Raw genomic sequence first — 10,118 nt, 5'->3', positions numbered from 1 at the left:
TGTGAAGATGCAGGGGCTGTTGGGCCTGAGGGCAGGATGCACTTTGGTGGGAGCTGGGCTCTCAAAATGATACTACGCTGCAGCTTCTTGGGACTGGAGGTGGGTGGGGCACAGCAAGGTTGAACTCAGTGTGAGCTCCCTCTCTGGAACAATGCTATTGCACAATCTCCAGGCAGTTCCCTGGGTTAGTCTCAGGGCCCACATGGATCCAGGGCTCTCCTGTGGCTAGGACTGTGGGAATCTGCAGTAGAAATGTGAACCACTGGAATCACTCACTTACCCTTTCCCCATATTGGGGAGCCTCTCTAGGCTCCCTGCCAATCCTGATGAGCTGAGTAGGCTGCCTCTTTCCCTCTTTTTCCTTGCCTTAGGTGTTTCCTGTCACTTCTTTGTTGAATTCCATCATTCTCTCTTAGGTGATCTATTTGAAGTATGATTATCTACTCACTATTTTGGTTCTTCTTTGTGGAGGAGGCAAGTATCCAATCCCTAGTCAGCCATCTTGAAGTTCCCTTCCAGATTGTCTTTTTAGTAAGGTTCCAAATTTATCAAATCATAGATAATCCCCCTGGTGCTTCAGCTCCATAGATGACCTGGGAGTGTTGGCTGACTCAATGACCAGGTAGCAGGAAATAGATGACTGATGCTCTGGCAGCAATGGATTTATTTTTTTTAAGGTATAAGCTCCCAAATGAGGACAACAGTAAAGAGACCATCAGTATACCAGAGAAATCAGTGAATTTCTGAACATCGAAAGCAGATGCAGGCACGATAACTGATGAAGCAATAACCTAAAGAGTGCATAAAGAAATACAGCCAAGAAGAGAATCAGTGTGCCCTTTAGGATCCCAGAAAAGCTCAGAGTTCAGAAGCACCGGGTACAGCAAAAAGTAGAAGTGAAGTGTGGAACTGACAACACTGAGATTAATTAAAAGTCTGTATATGGAACAGTTGTCTTTCCTCAACCTCCAATTCCTCACGCAAAAAAATATAATCATCAGGCTTCTATCCCAGGCAATAGAAAGGAAGATTCTTCTCTGGAGGAATTAAATAGTCCTAGAGCAAAGGCCTCTGCCTTATGTTCCTTGAGGGATCCCTACCAGATCAACCTAAAGTGAAACCCACTAGTTGACAAGTTTTATCCAAGCACAGAGCTCTCAAGCAGTTTATATTTTATTGCATTACTGTTATATATGAAAACACCCAGGGATCACCAGGCATTTGAAAAAATTTTGTAATGAAAAGGAGATCAAGAATCAACAGAAAAATGTCCCCAAGAGCAACTGCAATAGTTCCGGGAATAAAGAGAACTTAAACAGCAAGAAAGAGAAAACAATTTTAAATAGTTTTCTCAGAGAGATTCAAGATATTGCATCCCCAAAACATGGACAAAATGCTATGATAAAGAACCAATCGGAAAACAAGAAAGAGGTTGTGTAAATTTAAAATGTGATTTTCAAAATAAAATTTAGTGATAAGCATAAGGGTGGAGAAATTTCCCATAAAAATAGAAGGAAAAGACAAAGAGATGGGAAATCTGAGCAAAAAGATAAAAGACATAGAGGGTCAATCCAAAAATTCCAAATACAATTAACAGCAGTTTCAGAAAAGAGACAGAGAAAGCAGAGAGGGAGAAATTATTGGAACAAATTATACAAGATAATTTCATAGAATTGCATGAACAATAGTTTCTATATCATAGGGATTCCCCTCAGTGCTCAATGCCACAAATCAAAAACACCCAACAAGCCACATCACTATGATTTCCAGGACACCAAAAATGAAGCAGTGTTAAAAGCTTCAAAAAGAAAAAAAATTGGTGATCTATAAAGGTACAAGAATTGGGCTGGCATCATATTTCTCATCTGCAACATTGGATGCCTGACGACAATTGAGCCATACCTTCAAGTTCTGACAGAAAAGTAGTTTCAAATGAGAATTCTGTACCCACAAACTTATCAATCAAATGTGAGAATAGAATCAAAACATTTTCAGAAACTTAAAACTCAAAGTTTATCTCACACATTCTTTATTATGAAATTACTTGAGGATCTATTCCAGCAAGAAAAAGTAGTAAACCAAAAAAGAAGACAATGAGATCCAAGAAATAGTGGTTCCGTCCAAGGATTGCAGTAAAGAGAAGTCCTAGGATGACTGGTATCCATTAGGGCTGGAGTGCATATCAGGTCAGATTGCAGTGAGATGATGGAGGGTTCCAGGAGCAAGGTACGCATAGGAAACAAAAGGAATCAAGAGTGTTTATGCTATATTTTAAAAACTAGAACAACCTAAGGAGATGATGAAGGCAGAACAATGTCTGTGAATTAGGAAAGCAATCAAACAAGCAATAATTTAGGTAATATAGTTCCCATGGAACCCTCTGGAAAGAACTGCTTAAGAATGAAATCCATCCAGGCAAGAGATAAGCAAAACAAAAATTTATAAATAAAGATTCTTTGGTAAAACGGACTGTTGTTCTAGGCATTAAATCTATGCAAATATAAAATGAAAACTAAGCAACTGTGGAATTTGAGGTCACAGGAGCTGCCCACCTTGGCCAATGTGCTCAGTGAAAAAAACTATATTATTCAATCTCCCCTACAGATGAGAGATGTAATGAAATACAAATAGCAGTTGGGGCTGCTGGAAGTCTTTCTGACCTTCTTCCCCTTCCTTCTGTTTCTTGCCTAGAATGTAGACATGATGAGCAGAACTCTAGCAGCTACCTCATAAACTTTAAATTGAAAGTCACGCACTTAGCATGGCAAATAAGGAAACCAGAGGAAACCGACTCCCTAATGAGTTTATGGAACCTTCACCATGACTGACTCCCACCTCTAGTCTTCCTTCAGGTGAGATACTAGATCCTTATGTGTTTTTTTTTTTTTTTTTTGAGACGGAGTTTCACTCTCGTTACCCAGGCTGGAGTGCAATGGCACGATCTCGGCTCACTGCAACCTCCGCCTCCTGGGTTCAGGCGATTCTCCTGCCTCAGCTTCCTGAGTAGCTGGGATTACAGGCACGCGCCACCATGCCCAGCTAATTTTTTTGTATTAGTAGAGACGGGGTTTCACAATGTTGACCAGGATGGTCTCGATCTCTTGACCTCGTGATCCACCCGCCTCGGCCTCCCAAAGTGCTGGGATTACAGGCTTGAGCCACCGCGCCCGGCTAGATCCTTATGTGTTTAAGTCACTATTGTCAGGTCTCTATTAACTGGCAATCAAACACAATTTCTGATTCCTAGAACAGAAAGTACATGTTATTGACCTTGACAATGTAAGATAGGGAAAATATGTATTATTTCCTTATCTTTCATAGCAAAGGCAATCAATATTACTTCAAATTTGAAAAAGAAGAACAAATACAATAACACCACCTCAATGTTTTGTCATCAATTTTTTTCCCCTCAACCTTAGACAGAGCTGTTAGAAACTGATATTTTTATGAGGAATAAATATTTTTCCAAAGTTTACCATTCCTTCCACTTTACCTCCTTTTGTCTCTGTTAAAGTCTAGTAAACATAAATTGAATAATTTTGATTAAAAATATATATACTACTATCGAGAGCGGTGGCTCCTGCCTGGGTGGATCACTTGAGGTCAGGAGTTCGAGACCAGCCTGGCCAATATGATGAAACCCATCTCTACTAAAAATACAAAAATTAGGCAGGTGTGGTGGCGGGTGCCTGTAATCCCAGCTACTCGGGAGAATCACTTGAACCTGGGAAGCAGAGGTGGCAGTGAGCTGAGATCACGCCATTGCAGTACAGCCTGGGCATCACAGCAAGACTCCATCTCAAAATATATATATATATAGAATATATATATATATATAAAATATGTTCCAAGTTTTATCAAAAGTTGGTTCTATTCATCATATATATATGCGTGCAATGAGATACCTGGAACACTACAAATCTCAGGCTGACTAACGTTTATCAAGGTGATAAGACTTGGGATGGTTTTAGCTCACAACTTTTTACTTCGAATTACTAGAATTTTTTGTAATGAGGTTGTATCATTTTTAGAAGAACAATGAAGTCCTTTTAAAATAAGATGATTAGAGTCCAAGGTCTCCAAAGATCTTCAAGTTCTAATAGTTTACGATTTAATATTCTATGAAGCAAATGCATATCCATAATTCAATAACAAAAGGCTCCACATTCTTTTCTAAAAAACAATATCTCAATAAGTCATCTTAGTCTCCTTTGATCACTGATCTTTGTTGCAGCTCAAAGCCTATTGGAAAAGCACTAGATGACTTCAAATAACCTTAGAGGACAGTGTGTTCTCATTAAACCAAAAGCAGTATTTTTAACACAAATGAAAATTTTAAAATGGGAAGCATGCTATCCAATCTAAGAAAAATGAAAAAAATTAACTTACACATAAAGTAGTTTTAATATTTAGATGTAATTATGGTAACTGTATACTTAAAGAGCCTGTAAATATAACTTACATTGTCATCACTTTCTTCAATACCTAGAGTCCAAATATATTGCCTGGTAGGAGAACCCACTATTCCTCTAATCTCTCCCAGTTCTTTCATACCTCTCTGTCTTTGCACACATGCTAAGGCTTTCTCCTCCATCTCTATTTGGCCAAATGCCATTTATCCTTCAAAACTCAGTATCTCCTACCACTACAGGCCTATAGCACCTGGGGTATACATCAGTTATAACGTTCTCAGGGCCTTGTGTAATGTGTAGGTTGTGCACTGCACAGGGCACACAGATGAGGGAGGAAGGGGGAGTTAAAATCCAGCCTGAGCTCAGCTGCTAAGTGAGCTGTACCTGCCTAGAGAAGGACTCTACTAAATTTGCATGAACGTTGACCTTACAGGTTCATGTTGACTCTTTGGGTTGTTTGGATTGAAATCAGAAGTTTACTGCTCTTCCTAGACTGTGAATGCATAAAAGGTAGGGACAGTGCCATGTTCACCCTTTTACCCCCAGCATCCTCAATGCCTGACATAAAGTAGGAACTTCATATTTGTTTAATAGGTACTGAAAAAATATAAGATATAAACAGTTCCTTAATTTCTTAACATCACAGTGATAACAAGTGTCAGAAAATTTTCTCTCACCTTATTTAGGTTGAAAAATATTTTTTAAAGTCATACAGAAAATAAATAAAACTAAGTCAGTAGCATTTGTATGCCAGGAACTTCACATATATTACTTCATTTTATGCTTCTAATAACCCTACCCATTAAGTCCTATTACTAGTGATAATCAACATACTTAACAACCTGTACAACATGGGCACCCACCAATCAGAGTAGACACTGATAGAGCTCAGCTATAAACAACTGTTCCACCCATGCTAGTAAGTATCACCTGAATGTCATCCCTGAGTGTGTCGTCCTCACATTACAGATAGGCAAATGCATGCTCAGAAAAGTGAGATAATGTGTCAAGCTCACATAGCTAGTTAAGTGGAGAAGCCAGGCCTACACCCTGGGTGAATCTGATTTCCAAAACCTATGCTCTTTTCCCCCATACCATGATACCACTACATGGCCTGTATATAGCGTAGCAGGAGTGTGGGAACTTCGCCTGTTTCCTGACATCTGGTGCAATGTCTGCTCACTAGACTACTTCACTTCCCCAAAGAGGAATAATCATAGTTTATAACTCTAAAGTAATTACCTTGATTCCACAAGTCACACACAACTACTCATGTGGCTTTATAGTCATGCTTCATATCTTAATAAATCTGAGTGGTACATTTTTATTACTTCATACATTGAAGGGTTTAGGAACAGGAGACAGTTCTTGATTACGGCTCCCGGCTTCCTTTGAATTTTCTAAAGTTAATTTTCTTTACACTTGGACTACATAGTGTAGTTCTTTCCACAATTATACCTCAACTGCTGGAGAGTATACCCAACGTAATTTTGTTCTGTGAAAGTTCGGGGCAATACTTTGCATCCTTCACATTTTACTATTGGTTAATGCATTCTAGCTTGTTTCAAGACATCATAGGTTCTACCAACATATGTTCATTTGGGGACCCTGTTATTTACTCAGTCCTTGGATCATCCACTGTATAGCCCTATGGCCAGACACTATACATAATGCCAAATCCCTACTAGGAATGAAAACATTGAACAGTGCTTGGTTTGGTTTCGAGCTTGTTTTCCATTACAGCCCTGCAAGGGATTCTAATAAATTAATTTATACTATTAAATCACTTATTCTCTGTAAAGTAAAGGGGATTTTTTTTCCTTAGGTTAGTTTTACTGGAGTACTAACCTATAGGCAATCTAATCATTCTGATTCGTGACCAAAATTTATTTGCCTGGCAAGAAGACAGTGAACCTAAGGAAACATCATCAGTTTTAAAATGCTTTTTAAAGTTTTCCCTTTTTTAACAGAAATAAATTGTGGGTGTTTTAAAAATGCAAAATTTATAGCAAAACATGTTGAAATTGCTTTAGAACAAATCAATCAAACTATGAAATGCTTTATTTACAACTAAATTGATGCAAGTACACATAGAAAATATTGTACACACTCTTTCTGTAATATAAGTTTTGGATCTTCTTTCCATCCAAGTCATGGGGTGGCATTCAAAATAGTTAGCAACCAGAATGGCACAGACATCAGCCAATCAAACTGGAGGAGGCTAACCCTAGACCTGAAGCAGAAGCCTGGAATCCTCTGCTATGCCACAAAATAACTCTTTAGTTGTTGGGTAGTAAGAAGGTGTTGGGGGTCTCAGGAAGGGCTCAAATCAGTTGGGATAAGAGAATGAGAGATTCAGGGAAGGAACTATTTACCAATTACTAAGAAGTATTCAGTATTTTAATAACTAGTTTAGCTGGTTATTAAATCATTGCCAGTATTATTATATTCTAGTTTATATTATATTTTAATATTATAGTAATATCACCAGTATAATTTAAAACAAACAGTATAGTGAGTACCATCTAAATATCAATCTGCCATTCAATACACTGTACTTGAAATGTCCATCAATGCCTGCCAGACCCAAGGCCCTTTGTCCACCTACTCTACTCTTAGCCCCTACTGTCTAGCAGCTATGTTATATATTATATTAGTCTGCCCTTCATCGGACACTTCAATTCATCCTAAGTCTCAGCCAGTGAGACTCAGGATGAATTCACAACTCAAGGGCCAAAAATCCACAAGCCAGCCAGCAACCTTTGACATGGCTGGCACAAAAAAATAAACTGACCAGCCAATCAGACTCCCAGTCTTGGGAATTTGAGTTGGCAAGCATGGAAAGATTGACATATGGGGCATTAGTTCTTCCTGGCAGGAAATGAGAATGCAAAAGGTGATCACAGAAGTATCGCTATATAAAAAGAAGATGGGAGGAGCTAGGGTTGGACACAAGTGGCAACAGTTGATCCCAGGTGAGTACGGACATCACAATCAGCATATGAGGAAGAGTGGCAATCCAGGTGCCAGGAGAGACAGAACACTGGGAGACTTCTGTTTTGAGTTTACAAATCAAGGGCTTCCAAGGATCACAACTGGCAGATGACCTAATGAAATTCTCCTGGACTGAAGCTACCATACAGCGATACAACAAAGCCCACTTCAGCTCAACCACCAAAGGTCTGGATTCAAACTGGCACCCTAGAACAGTAGTTTTAAAAGTGTGATTCCTGGACCAAGAGCATCAACGTCACCTGGGAACTTGTTAGAAATGCAAGTAAGTGGGTGTTGAACAATGAGAACACATGGACACAGGGAGGGGAACATCACACACCGGGGCCTGTGGGGGGTGGGGGGATTAGGGGAGGGATAGCATGGGGTGGAGGAATTGGGGAGGGATAATGTAGGTGATAGGGGGACGGATGCAGCAAACCAACACAGCATATGTATACCTATGTAACAATCCTACACGATCTGCCCATGTACCCCAGAACTTAAAGTATAATAATTTTTTTAAAAAAAGACATGCAAGTACCTACTGACTCAGAAACTCTGGAGATGAATCTCAGCATTCTGGATTTTTTAAAAATTAAATTTATATAAAGCCTATAGCACCCATATTCCCAGGGGTCTCCCATCCAAGTACTAACTAGGCCCAATCCTGCTTAGCTTCCAAGATCAGGTGAGATTGAGCACATTCAGGGTGGTATGGCCATAGACCAGTTTGAGTTTTAACAAGTCTTCCAGGTGATTCCAATCCAAGTTCAAATTTGAGAACCAACCCCTCAAGTTGGCTTTGCCCAGAGTGCCAACATTACCTAGAAGTGGACTGTTGCTGCCCTTAGATCATCTCAGGGATAATCTTCCCAGAGGTAGATTCCCCAGTTGGTCAGATTTGCTGATAAAAGAACTCCTCTGCAATAGTTTTATACCTATTGGTTTCAGTATATAATTCATCATTCCCAAGCAACTGCAAGGATGCAATATAGATACTGAACCAAGGACCATAAGCAAGCCCAGGAACTGAAGATTTAAAGATGTCCCCTAAAGGTTGCAGGCAGAGACTGACAGGCAGCTTTTAATGTGATCCTTTCGTATGGCTTCTAGATAAAACTGAGTTGGCTCTCTCCTGGAAGCACGTGTTTGTGGTTGAGGTGTAATAGGTAGGTGGTTTTAAGCAGAGACATCTTTGGTATTATATATAGGAGAAAGCTTAGTGTACTAATGGGCAAGAAACAGATCATACGAAGATGTCGGTTACTGCCTGTTAGTCCACTGCCTGCTTGCAACCTCTGCTGCTCTTGCTGCCTAGTTTTATATTACATGACCCCACCCTCTAGCCACAAGATGTACCCCTGACCCAGGTGTAGCCAAGTCAGTCGAGTCACTTACCTAGACTGTAACCTGATGCAGAAGATGATCTATGCCCGTATGATTCTCCCATTCAAAAATGTGAAGACAGCAGCAGTTAGAAATGAGAGTGACAATAACAGAGACATTGAGAGAGATCATGTAGCCCCAGAGAGAGATGAAGAGCCTAAGTGCCTCGATTCCTGCTCACCAATGTCCTTGTAACATCCACCTTTTCTTATTTAGCTAATCAGTGAGTTACTAGAGTGCCTGAGGGGAGAACTACTTACATTTGTTTGAGTGTAAGAGCAAGTGAGAGCAAGTAACAAGATGACAGAGACACGGAGCCAAGGAGAGAGGCAAGGGCAATAAAAGAAAGAAACAGAGACAGACTGTCCCTATGGATACAAAGCTTGAAGGGCATTCTGTCAGAGAAGGGATCATGGCCACAACCCCTTCTCCCTGGGGTTTAACCTGAGATGCAATTAAAAATGAAAAATGAACAAATGAATGCATGAATATACAAATGAATAAATAATAAATAGACGAGTATATTTTAAATGAATACGTAAAGTTAATGACATCTGTCAGGAGGGACAGAGATGACTATGGCCAAGGTCCAGTGGCAGAAAGAGCAACAAAGCGTCTGAGATCAAACCACTATGACAGCAGAAAGATGATTCAAGCGTTTGAATTCCAAAACCATTTTTGCTGGAACATCTTTACCCAACAGTGGACTGAGTGGGGATCTCACTTAGGGGCCAGTGAGATGGGAGTTGAGGCATTTTGCCCCAAATACATTAATTTACTCATAATGAATGACAGTGCACAGTCTAGCACTATCCATGGCAATTATGGGATCACAGATCTTGACTTGCTTGCCATCTTGATGGCAGCAAAAGTGACAGGAAAGCCTGTTCTGAAGCAAACAGCTTAGGTAGCAAAGGTAGAGGTCTCCTGCCTCAAAAAAGCTTGTCTGAGTTCGGGCCCAGTGACAGCATAGGGGGACCATCCCTGGACCTCAATAAATATGTTGAACCTCAGGGTATTCTCAAACAACATAGGGCATTTTGATCTCACTGCCCAGTTTTAGCCCTACTATTTTGACCTCAAGGGCATTTTTTTTTTCCTGTATTTTGCTTTCTTCTCAGACTACGAACCGTTCTGGTTATAAGAATTCAACTTTACTAGGAGTTTAATACCCCTATTTCAATTTATAAGGATTTCTTTCAATATATAAATAGGAATTTGACATCTATTTATAGGTGAGCTATAAATAGCTGAGCCCATGAGATGCTGAGCCCAACCCAAATTGCTAACCCACAGAATAATGAGTTGCAAATGGTTGTTTTAAGC

At 39.8% G+C, this 10,118-nt stretch overlaps 1 pseudogene; it reads right to left on the bottom strand.

The window, feature by feature from the left end:
* Window positions 1–8,015: 8,015 nt before the first annotated feature.
* On the bottom strand, window positions 8,016–8,132 carry LOC135269447 (5S ribosomal RNA; annotated as a pseudogene).
* Between the last annotated feature and the right edge of the window lie 1,986 nt (window positions 8,133–10,118).

This window comes from Aotus nancymaae, unplaced genomic scaffold (genome assembly GCF_030222135.1).
Source record: "Aotus nancymaae isolate 86718 unplaced genomic scaffold, 86718_ANA_hifiasm-v0.15.2.pri h1tg000004l, whole genome shotgun sequence".
Lineage (NCBI taxonomy): Eukaryota > Metazoa > Chordata > Mammalia > Primates > Aotidae > Aotus > Aotus nancymaae.
This window is presented reverse-complemented; position numbering and strand designations above follow the sequence as displayed.